Genomic DNA, 13,437 nt, shown 5'->3' with positions numbered 1-13,437 from the left:
GGAGAAAATCCATGCCATACAAGCAGGAAGCCCTGAGTTCAGATCCCCAGAACCTACCGAAAAGCCAGTCATGGTACCACAAGTCTTAGTGCCACAGAGGCAGAAACAAAAGGATCCCTGATGGTCACAGGTTAGTCAGGCTAGCCAATCATTGAGCTCCAGAATCAGAGCTACCAAAGAACAAGGGGGAGAGCAATGGAAGAAGCCACCCAGTTTTAACCTCGAGGCTGCAGATGTGCCTGCCCCCCCCCACACACACACAGTAAATCTTCACTTGTTTGATCTTTTTCTTCTTCCCACAAACATTGGTTTTTCACCCCAACATTGTACTCCTAGGGTAAGGTGTGTGCACTGTAGCTTTCATATGCAGAGAATGCCTCTTGGTATTTGACCATCAAAAACTGATTTAAAGTTTCAGAAAAGCACATCTTGTTCTGAACTGGCTGTACCTGCCCCGCCCCCCCAATGACAAAGAACATCACACAGCTGGCACTGTTGCCAGAAAGCACATCTTGCCAAACTTGTTCTCCTCAAACACGTTCTGTCCGTTTTAACAACACGGAAAAGGAGAAAGAGAGAAGAGGAGACACAAAGAAAGACAGTATCTAAGAGGAACTCAAGGCAAGCACGTCTCCTCACAGGAGGCAGAGGTGCCTGGAATAATGAAACTCCCGGGAGATTAAAGGAGTTCTGGTGTTTTAAAGGGGGTTTAGAACCCTAGGTTTTATTTGTAAGGTTTAGGTGTCTTTTTCCATTTCTGCTATGAATTTGTATATAAATACATATGTATATATGCATACTGCTTTCCTTTTTTTTTAAATTTTCCAAACAGACAAAAATGTGTTTTTTCCACAACATAATAGTACCATATCAGTGTAAAAATATTTTTAAAATTTTCAGAGCCTAGAAGCTAGGGAGACACCTTGTAAGCATAGGACCACAGTTCGATTCCCAGAACCCACACAAACCAGCCAGATGTAATGGGAAACACTCATAATCCCAGAGGTGGGGAGGTAGAGACAAGCAAATCTCAGGTTTGCTGGGATAAATGCTATTTACTTTTTTCTTTCTTTCTTTTGTTTTTGGGGGCTTTTTGTTGTTGTTGTTGTTTTGTTTTGTTTTGTTTTGTTTTGTTTTTTCGAGACAGGGCTTCTCTGTGTAGCTTTGGAGCCTGTACTGGAACTCACTCTGCAGACCAGGTTGGCCTTGAACTCACAGAGATCCACCTGCCTCTGTCTCCCAAGTGCTAGGATTAAAGGTGTGTACCACCACCGCCTGGCTACTTTTTTCTTTTTTATCTAAGAAAGTCATCTTAAATACTCCAATCCCTATTTACCTCTGCTCACAGTGCCAACATGTGCAGAGTTGTAAGAATCTTGCAAAGGTCATGAGACATGAAAGTTCCATCTCATCACGTTCATGGTACCCCAGTTTCCAACAATAAAAGCACATGTCAGTTGTTACATAAAGACAACATAGCATCAAGAAGTTGCTGGAGGCCCACTTTATGTCCTCAATCACAACAAATGTCAAAATCTCAGGTCATTTAGTGATCCTTACTAGGCAGCCACTGTGTAGGAACCACCATACAAGAGTTTCCATCTATACTAAAACTTTTCATAGTTACTGGTGCTTAAAGTATTAGAAAGGTGTGATTTCAGACACTGGAAGGAAGACAACACACCCTGCTCAGTTCCTAGCACCCACTGGGGTAGCTCACTACCACTGTAACTTCAGCTCCAGGGACACCAATTTCCTGTTCTGGCCTCCACATGTACCTGCAGTCAACTGCATCCTAGCATGTGCACACACACATACACACAAACACACAGAGAGATATACAGACAGACACCCATACATACATATACACACAGAGCAACACACACACATACACACACACAAATAAAAAGAACCCACTTTTATCAGATTTTCTATGGCTGGCATTGCCTTTGCATTGACTTCCAGGGAGGTCAACAACAGATCTGTGCAGAGGGAGATGACACTTCCCAACTGGTTTTGGTGTTTTGTTTTGTTTTGTTTTGCTACTCAACAGGGAAGCAAGACTAAAGCAGTCCCAGTAACAAGGTCACCAATGACCCAGGAATGACTCACTTAATCTCATGTCTCTAGACAGAATTTTCCTGACAGCCCTACCTTCTATTTCCCTACAGGAAAGAGAGAGAGAGAGAGAGAGAGAGAGAGAGAGAGAGAGAGAGAGAGAGAGAGAGAGAGAGAGAGAGAGAGAGAGAGAGAGAGAGTTCAAATCCACTTTTCCCACATGCTACAACCTAATCTCCCAAGAGGCAAGAAGCCCACAGCTCAGGAAGTAAGAAGAGATGTTTAAGGTTTATAATCCCAGGCCTCATTTTGATCCAAGCTAAGTCCTCTAGAGAGAACACTTGGGAAAATGTATTTTGAACAGTCTCCTGACAAGCACTTCTAGTACAACAAGTTGGGCCTGCTCCAATGACCAACTTTGGGGATCATAAAATGTAATTAAGAGATGGGGTGTTGAGATATGATGAGGCTAGGTAGCATGCCAGACCTCTCTGGCTCTTAGACCAAGGCTGTCAACTTGCAGAGGCGCATGGGGTCAGAGCCAGGCTGAATGAGCCATATGTAGGGAAGGTCAGAATTATTAACTCAGCAGGGCCCCAGCTCACCAAACCACAGGGAAAGAAACAGCATGGAAAATGCAGGCAGTTAGGAGGTCACTGTCAATTGTGGGCAGAGAGAAGAGTGGAAAGAATCTGCTCCTGAGGACAGAATTGATTAACTGTGAATCACTTCTGCAGACTGGAGTCATTTACAACCAAGAGCGAACCCAGCTGCATACCCCAGGGTAGTGTTTCAGCCACAGAAAGTAGGGAAGGCTGCAGCGTAGACCACATGAAGACCTGGGCTTCTTTCACTCACCACAACTGCCCACCACCATGGCAGCTATTCCTGAACCCTGCAGAAGAGCCTCCCCTAAGCCAGGCTCTGCTGGCTCTTTTCAGATTCAATGTGGGATAAAGAGCTCTTGAAGTAGTGCAGATTCCCTGTGTTGGGTGTATAACATGGATACCCCCTTTACTGTGCTATAAACTGCTGCAGAGGACTGGCAATATCCACTACAGTTAAAATAACCAAAACATCATCACAAATTGGCAAAGATAAATAAGTTAGAACTGGTTTGCTGGAACATTTTTTTAATCAATGAAGTAACCCAGACACTTAAGAGTTAATATTTAAATTAAATCAGTTATTTTTAGACCAGCTATAGCTAGGCTGGAGAGATGAGTCGGAGGTTAAGAGAACATGCTGTTACTGCAGAGGACCTAAGTTCACTGCCTAGCACCCAGGTTGGGTGAATCAAACTGCCTGTAATTCCAGCTCCAGGAGATCTTACACCATGTTCTGGCCTCTGAGGATACCTGCAATCACATGCATGTGCATGCATGCACGCACACACACACTTTAAAGCAACAACAATAATCTAGGGGGTAGGGAGAAGGCTAGATGGTTTAAGACGTGCAGAGGACTCAGCTTCAGATTCAGCAACCACGTGACAATTAAGAGCTGCCTGTAACTCAAGTTCCAGGGATGCTGCATTGTTTCTTGGCCTCTGTGGTCACATGCACTCATATACATATACACACATACACAAACATATACACAAAAATAGAATATTTTGAGTCTGGTACGCTATTGCACACCTTTAATCTCAGCACTCAGGAGGCAGAGGCAGGTGGATCTCTGTGAGTTCAAGGCCAGCCTGGTCTACAGAGTGAGTTCCAGGACAGCCAAGGCTACAAAAAGAACCCCTATCTAAAAAAAATATAATATTTTAATGATGGAGGAGGGTCATCTGTCTATGTGTTATTTTCATTGGTTAATTAATAAAGAAAACTGCTTGGCCTCATAGGTCAGAACATAGGTGGGTGGAGTAGACAGAACAGAATGCTGGAAGAAGGCAGTGAGGCAGACGCCATAACTCTCCTCTCCAAGATGGATGCAGGTTAAGATCTTTCCGGGTTAGCCACCACTTCATGGTGCTACACAGATTACTAAATATGGGTTAAAGCAAGATGTGAGAAGTTAGCCAATAAAAGGCTGAAACTAATGGGCCAGGCAGTGTTTAAATGAATACAGTTTCCGTATTATTATTACAGAATATAATAAATATTATTATATATTAAATATAATATATTCTTAATAATATTCTTAAATATTCTGGGGCTAAGCTAGCTGTGCAGGAGCCAGGCGGAAACACAGCCTGCCGCCCCTTCTTCATTTTAAAAGATGCATTCTAAAAATTAAAAAGGAGCTAACCATAGTAATATATAGCACCTTCCCAAGATGTTTAAGATATAGTATTTATAGCTATATTTTTTCTTTTGGTGCTTGGTATCAAATTCTAGCAGGATCACAAAAGCTAAGCAGGTGTTTTATCAGTGAGTTATATATCCTAGCTCCACCCTGTTTTATAAAAACAATGTTTTATTATGATATATAATTTCTATATGTGATCACAGACATGCTTATAGTTATCATCAGCTGATTCTGTAATATTAATATACATGTATAGTATCACTTACAAATGCACAGAAAAATCTGGAAAGATGGACTAATGACAGTGATAACCTAACTGGCATGGGTTTGAAATCAGAACTCACAGAGTGAGCACGAGAGAGAGAGACAGAGAGAGACACACAGAGAGAATTTCATGTTGTTTTATTTTGTTTTTGAAATATATGTTTTTGAGTGATAATTGTCTTTCTGGGTCTGGGTTACCTCACTCAAAATAGGTTGTTTCCAGGTTCTGGCTATGACAAACAATGTTACTATGAATATAGTTGAGCACATGTCCTTGTGGCACAATTGAGCATCCTTTGGATATATACCCAAAAGTGGTATTACTGGGTCTTGAGGAAGGTTGTTTCCTAATTTTCTGAGAAATTGCCACACTGACATCCAAAGGGGCTGTACCAGCTTGCACTCCCACCAGCAATGCAGGAGTGTTCTCTTTACTTCATAACCTCTCCAGCATAAGTTGTCATCAGTGTTTTTGATCTTGGCCATTCTTACAAGTGTAAGATGGTCTCTCAGAGTTGTTTTGATTTGCATTTCTTTGATGACTAAAGATGTTGAACATTTCCTTAAGTGTCTTTCAGCCATTTTAGATTCCTCTTGAGAGTTCTCTGTTTAGGCCCTTACTTCATTTTTTATTGGATTATTTGTTCTTTTGATGACCAATTTCTTGAGTTCTTTGTATATTTTGGAGATCAGACCTCTGTCTGGTGTGGGGTTAAAATCACATCATTTCTCCCTTCCCTTTTCTCCCTGCAAAGTTTCTCATATGCCACTCCTCTTTCAAATTCATGGCTTAATTTTCACTAATTGTTATTAGATGCATATATGTATATACATGTAGCTCCCTAAATACAACCTGCTATGTCCATATGTTACCTGTATGTATGCTTTCAGGTTGACCATTGGAAAGCCAGTTGGTGTACTCTCCTTTGGGGAAGACTGTCTCTCCTGCTCTCAGCACTCCTCACCCCATAGTTCTTTGTACAGGACAGAGGCCTTGTAGGCTGTCCCCCATCCACTCTGGCATGGCTGTTGTCCTCATTTAGCTCATATTAAGCACTGACACTGAGACTTTATAGATGTAGCTTCTGACATAACTAGTAGACATAGTCTCAGCAACCACCTGAGTCTGGCTATTGTGACCTTTCTGTCCCTTCTTCAGTAATGTTCTCTGATCCATGGGTGTGGGGTTTGTCTTGTAGATTTAACCATTGGAACTGGGCTCTACAACTCTGAATTTTGATTGGTTATGGTTTTCTATAAAGGTATTCATCCACTTCAGAGAGTTTTCTTAATGAGGAATGAAATAAGATAATTCTTAATAAAAGTAATAGAAATGTCCAAAAATAATCCAATTGAAAAGATGAGGAAGCATCCCAAACCTCTCTTCCTGTCAACTCCTTACAAAGCCAGCAATTGGGCTAGAGAGATAGCTCAGCAAGTAAAAGCTCTCATTGTCTGCTCTTGAAGGGGACCCAGGTTTGGTTCCCAGCACCCACATAATGGATCACAACTGTCTTGTAACTCCAGTTCCAAGGGTTCTGACACCTTCTTCTGACCTTTGTGGGCCCCAGGCACACATGTGGTACACAGACATACACGCAGACAAAACACTCATAAACATCAACTTAAAATAAATAAATCTTAAAAGCTAGGGCTTACAACAAACTCCTGAACACTAACTGACCCAAGAGAAGAGCTGTACCCAATCTGGTTTAGCTCCTTCCTCTCAGTTCCCCAAAATCCACAGCAGCCCTAAATAAAAGGTTCTCCAACTTTACAGACCATGCATTTAAAAACAGTAAGAAAACAATAACTTTAAAAAAAAAACGTACAAAATCTAGCCACTAGAGGGGGAACATTCCACATAAAAGCACTTCCAGTGGTCACCTTACAAACATTACCACAGTAGGAGGGACAAACACTGGCGCCCACAACACAGCTCAAAGCTCAGCGTCCACAGACAGTAACCACTGTGTTCCAGTTTTTGGCTTCTCTACTATGTCCCGAAGCAAAGGCCTTGCTTGTAAGATTATACAGGTGACTGTGATGGCCATGATAGTGGGTTTCTGCCACTACCACCTCCAAACCTATTTACAAATGTTCTGGAACAGAAGCAAAGGGGGAGTTGGAAGCTGCTCCAAAACTATTTCTTAAGGAACAAAGCTCTATTTTGAGCCCAGCAGTGGAGGTAAGGGAGTAAGAAACATTAGCCCTGTTTTACAAAGATGGAGGGATTTAGTCTTATCACAGCTGCCCTCACTATGCGCTATGCTTCTTCAGACTTTGAATGAGCACTGTGAACACCCCATTGTTTCCTTTTGTTCTTCACAAAGGGTCTCAGCCCACCACAATCAACTTCATCCTTTGCATGCATCTGAGCCTGGCACAAATGAGCTGAGAATGGATTCTGTGGTCGCAAGACGACCATTTCCAATATACCCCACCCGTCCTCTACTTCACCTTCTAAAACAAAGTCGTGCCTTTCTTGAGAGTCACCTAAGCATTGTGTAAAAATAAATTGGACATTCTTCAGGAAGGCAGAAAGTGATATCAAAACATGTCTTTCCAAAAATGTCATGGTCTTAATCTTGGGTGTCTCATTAACTTATAGAAAGTATTAAGCTGTGACAAAGCAGACATTCTGAGTTGGAAATGGATTCAAGGCAAGTCAAAGGCCTATATCCAAATCACCCTATACCACTTTAACACCCCGTCTCAATTCTATGGCTTCTAGACATACTTCCACATAATCTTCAAAGTTTAAATGGGTTGGTTAACTTGGTCAAAGTCACAGATCTAACAAGTGGTGGGTCCAGAATTGAAACCTTAGATGTCTGGCTCCAAAGCCCATATTCTCAACCACAAATCTATTACCTCGCATTCGGCTGCTTCTCCCTATAGTAATCCAGTAATCTAAAAATCTCCCAGATTCACCCATGCTTCCTCACACTAAACTCAGAATAAAGTCACAGATTCCATAACATAGCGGCAACAAAAAACGACTACTCTCCAGATTCCCTCATTCCACAGTTGCCCCCCAGGGCACATTGCAGACTCTGAGTGTCCTGGTTTCCTACACACCCGCTGGGAATAATGAGAAAAACAACTAATTCCTCTCAGCACTGTTGTCCAGATTGAACTAGACCCTGGACATTAAACACTCAGCACAGTGCTGAGAACATAGGAGGTGCCTGGAATGGTGACTGGGAAGCAAACCTGAAGACTTGGAGCAATCACAATTCATAGCACTGAGATGGTCAAACTCCACCATGGAAGACCCTGGCCCTTCTCACTGGCTTTATAATACAGTCATCTCATAAAGGGAAGACTTTGAGGACACACAGGGCCCCAGATCATTGTCGCTTTGAGTGAAGGCTTCCATGTTGAGGAATCCTGTTTGACATGTACCTAATATATGTGGAACTCCTGTGGAAGTCTGACATTCCACTGACTCCAGCTACAAGACTCATCCACAAACCAGGTTATGTTACAAAGGACATGTGGAAAATGTGACAACTCGTGGCAGTTTCTTCGAAAGTCCTTTAAGCTGTTCTTGTGGTAATCTGAGCTCAGTTTTGCTGTCTGTCCTCAGGGGAACTGGAGAAGGGCAGGTCACATTCTTTAAAGGCAACGACAGTTAGTTACTTATGGGACCTTGCTTTTCTCACAGAGAGTTTGCTCTCAAAGTTCTGATTTCTAGAAATAACAGAAGATTACAAAAGGCTTTGCCCATTGGGCTACACACCATAAGGTCTCTGGGAAATCCTACAGTGTGGTCATGAGATCCTAGGAATTTTAAAAAAGCAAATAATATGTTAATAATGCTGTAAAAATAGTGTAGACTCACTGACCCCTGATGATGCTGAAGATCCTCAAAGCCCCAAATCTTACCATGTGAAATGCTGAGCCCTCTCTTCCAAACCCTAAATTATTCCCTTGAACATCACCTTAATCTTTAAATGTGAGTTGAAGAAGTTAGAACCAAGATCCTGGACCTGTAATCACAGAAAGAAGGATGGACTTAAATCATGAGACTGAACTAAACCAAAATTAAAGCGGCTCAGAAAACACCACAGAGAACATTTCTTCAGCTGATCATGGTCTTGAGCCACCACACTGCCCCCCCTTTTGTGCTTTCTCTTTCTCAATTGTTATAATCACGAGAGACTTCTGTCCTAATGGAGGTACTGGGGATCACACCAAGGGCTTTGGACGTGCCAGGCAACACTCACCACTGAACTCCAAGCCCAGCCCAAGTGGCACTTTCATTGTTTGTGAGGTAGGTGAAGGAGGATGAGCTTCAGAAAGACACATGACAGCAATGACCAGATCCAACTTTCCTTCTGCATGTACACTTTGTGGGACAGACAGATCATACAGCATAGAAGCGATATTTGCAAATTCAGAGATCTGGGATGCAGATTTTTAAAGAAAATCTGGTTCACATGTTCACAGCGTCTTAGTCCATTTTTCTATGTTTATAGCTATAACCACTGCTAACCAGTCCCACCTGACTGATAATGCCTTCCTCCCCCTCTGCTTTGCTTTCAACATGTGTGTGTGTGTATGTGTGTGTATGTGTGTGTGTGTGTGTGTGTGTGTATGCATGAGTACACATAGGCCACAGCATACCTGTGGAAGTCAGAGGGCAATTTGCAGGAATCAGTTCCCCTCTTCCACAATTTAGACCCCAGGTATTGAACTTGGATTATCAAGTTTGGCAGCAAGTGACCTTACTCACGGGGCCCCCTGTCTCCTTGAAATAAAAGACACAAACAGGAATGAGTACCTAGGAACTGATGATCAAAGCGCACTATGCTGAACACTAGAGTTCTTCATCCTCTCCCATAGGTGGGTAGCATCACCAAATATACTTCACCCCAAGGAATGTTACCTACCTAACAGTGGCCCAGGGAAGTAAATGGACACAATGTCAAATGACCTCTTCCTTCCACTAAAGAGAGTCAAGGCAAATTTTCCTGTGTCGTTTAAAGATAGATACGATTTGATTTGGCAAGTGTGTGAAGGACACCAACTTGTAGACTCTGAGAAAGCAAACAACAGGCACAAAAGAAATGCAGGCGAGCCTTCATCAGCTCACCTCAGAGGACAGTCCACCTCTTTTCTCTGGCGGCCTCCAGCTGCCTTCACTTTTCCCCTAAGCTCATTCTGAGCTTCTACGGGCACTTTGCTGAGGTACCAGGGTGCCAGGCGAGGAGTCACGCTGATAAGCTTCCATTCCCCTCAGCAGATAAAGCAAGGAGTTTGTCCAACAGGGCCTAGACTGAGGCAGGAGAGCAGTCCTCTCTGACCTTCAATTATTCTGAAATTCCAAAGACCCAACCAAGCCGCCTTCTCATGAGGATGGTTTAGGGGTCAGTGACCATTTGGGAATAAGTTAGAATCTAAGGTTGGCCATTCCCAGCCCTTAACATTAATCCCCCGAACTTTCTGAACTCGAATGGGGAAAGTTTCAAAATCCTGCATTTTTTTACTTTATAACCTACCTAAATATCATCTGTAACGATTTCCCTTAATCAAAAAATTCATTAAACTCTGGTTCTAATTCTCTAAACACCACAGTGGAAGAAAGGAGCTCTGGTTAGCTGCCAAAGTTTCATCCCAGGCTCTTGGAGTTAATAATTTCCACGGCATTTTAAGCATTAGAAACGACCAAGGCCAGATTCTGACAAGCCTGTGAAACTAAGGTCTGTTCTGGGAACTTTGTATTACAAGAAGCAAGTTCCGAACAATAAAAACAAAGCCAAGAGTCAAGAACCTGACATTTGTGATACTTGTGGGTATTAACCTGAGAACTTAGTGATGAGAGCGAAGGTAAGGAAAGGGTGCTGTCAATGTCTCTGCTGATTGCACAGTTCTGTTAAATGATTCTAGGTGGGATGGGGTGGGGATGGAGCCATGGCCCTTTGTAAGGGATTTCTGGGTAAAACGAGGCCTCTAGGCAAGCTGCTGCCCTTCCTCTCACACACTGCTGGGGTCTACTTGCAGGCTCAGTCATCACTCCTATGCTGTACTCCACAGTGGATTTCTTGCTGTGTGTGCATTTTAGTCATTTTTCAGATTCTGTAGTGTCTATGATGTTTTACCGGCTTGTGTGTTTCTGCATCATGAAAATACCTAGTGCCCACAGGTATCAGAAGATGCCATATCCCCTGGAACTGAAGTTCCTGGTGGCTGTGAGCCACCATGTAGGTGCTGGGAACCACACTCAGGCCCTCTGCAAGAGCATGGCACGTGCCTATAAACCTAGGACTCATGCCTGTAACTTCAGGGCTAGAGAATTTGAAGTTGTAGCTTGGACCACCAACAGGAGGTAAGAAGTGCTGAGCAGGCGCAGGTGCTTGCTGCCTGCCCTGACTGACCTGAGTTTGATCACCAGGACACACATGGTAAAAGGAGAAGAGTCTCACACATGACCTCCGTGTGTGTTGTAGCACATAAATACACACACACACACATACACACACACACACAGAGAGAGAGAGAGAGAGAGAGAGAGAGAGAGAGAGAGAGAGAGAGAGGAGAGAGAATATATAATAAGGAAAATTTGAAAAGAAAAGAAAAGAAAATGTAAACATCTAGATCTATTCTGGTACTGGACAATTTAGCAGTTCCACACTGATCCCACAGCCTCTTGAGAGTGGGCCTCACACAAAGCCTGCTTCAAAGCTTGTGATGTTTGGGGGTTTTGTTTGTTTTTGCCAGGCTGTGCACTTCTTTTTTCTGACAGCCAGCCTACAGGTCCATTCTCCTGTGTGGAATGTGGACACGGAAAGGAGGAGGGGAAGATGCATGTATAGCATCATTTCAAAGTGAAAATAATAATAAAAATTCCTCTGCAGTTCCCTGGTAAAATTCTCAAAGCTTCAGAACAGAAAGCGTGATGTTTATTTCCAAAATCTCCCCTGTTCTAATTTAGCCACAGATCTAACGACATGGAAAGAGTTCCAGGTGGCACTGGAAAATGGAGATACAGAGGATTTCTTTACTGAGGGCGACTACATGGGAGGACTCTGGGATTCCCAGGGCTAGAGGCCATTGTTTCATTTTATGTCAACAATTCCATCATCAGGGAAGACATGGAAACAGAAATGACCCCCGCTGACCATTTCACCACAGACTTGCCCTAATCAGCACCTACTGAGACAAACAGCACCTACCTTCCTGAAGGGCAATGGTCAACTCCAATGTTTTGTCCAGGGAGGAGGGAGTACGAAGGGGAAAAGTTCTGCGTGGTTACAAGCAGTATTCCATCTTAAACTACAGGATGTGACATTTGAGGTTTGAGAACTAGTTGCAATTCAATCTACAGAAAGTAAGAGTCATGTTTGGTAGCCACCACCACCTCCTGCCACCTCCTCTCCCTTCTAATCATGTTCTCAAGGACTTGGGAAAGAAAATATGCCTGCCTCCCACTCAACTAATATGTATAACACACTCCTGAAAATAAAGCAAGATTATCAGGAATTCAAGGCCAAAAGAGATTTAAAAAAAAAAAAAAAGCAAACCCAAATTCCTTCTATGCATCAATGGAGACAAGAAACAAAAACTTTTAGAAAGCAACCCAAAATAAGTAAGAGTTATTGAAGGAGACAATAGGCAAACGAAGCTGTTTTCCACACCGGAACTGACCCACCACATAAGTGCTGTGCACTGTAAGCTTTTATGCAAAAACGGCTGAATAATAAGCAGGAAGTATAGGACAGAATTGAGTTACAACACATTTTTAAGAAAACAGGTACAAACTTCCTTTCAATGCAAGAGAAAACCTTATCGATCAATTTATGAAAATCTTCAGGAAATAAAAAATAAAAATACTAGATGTCCTTTGGAGGTGCCCTTCCTTAGTACAGGGAGTGTTTAATCAGTATCCTAGGGAACTGTTATATTTCCTACTATGCTAAGCTCACCGAAGAACAGAAAATGTAGGTAAGATACTATACAGGCACTCACTGCTTCATACAAAACAATTCAGAGGGCTACAGAGACCGCTCAGTAGTAGACAGCAGTGGCTGTTCTTCCAGAGGACCTACGTTCAATTTCCAGTACCCACGTCGCAGCTCACAACTGTTTGTAACTCCACCTCCAGGGGATCTGACATCTTCACAAAGACATGCATACAGACAAAACACCAATACACATAAAACAAAAATAAATAAATCTTTTGTTTAAAAATAGAGATGGCTCAGAGATTAAGAGCGCTGGCTGCTCTTCCAGAGATCCTGAATTCAATTCCCAGCAACCACATGTTGACTCACAACCATCTGTAATGAGATCCGGTGCCCTCTTCTAGAGTTCAGGTAGAACACTGTATACATAATATATGAATTTTAAAAAAATGAGGACAATCCCCTGGATCCAAATTTGACTATTCTTTCTTTTTCTTTTTCTTTTTGCACTCTATTTCTTTTTGTTTGTTTGTTTTTGAAACAGGGTCTCGTAATTATGTAGCTCTGGCTGTCCTAGAACTCACTTTGTAGACCAGGTTCTTGGCTCAGTTTGACTTTTGATGGAAATGGTCTCCATTAGAAACACATGCTTTTAAGTGCTTACATTCTAAAGGGAGAGCAAGTGATGTGGGAGTCCCCTCTGAGTGCTGTGGTTAGCATTAATGAATAAAGAAACTGCATTGGCCTGTTGATAGGGCAGAGTCAGAGGAAGGCCACAGAGCCACCAGAGATAGACACCTGGGAATTTTACCCGGTAACCCACTGCCACATGGCGATACACAGATTAATAGAAATGAGTTAAATTAAGATGTAAGAATTAACTAATAAGAAACTAGAGCTAATGGGCCAAGCAGTGACTTAATACAGTTTCTGTGTGGTTATTTTGGGG

This window comes from Arvicola amphibius, chromosome 2 (assembly GCF_903992535.2).
Source record: "Arvicola amphibius chromosome 2, mArvAmp1.2, whole genome shotgun sequence".
Classification (NCBI taxonomy): domain Eukaryota; kingdom Metazoa; phylum Chordata; class Mammalia; order Rodentia; family Cricetidae; genus Arvicola; species Arvicola amphibius.
Note: the sequence above shows the minus strand (reverse complement) of the source record.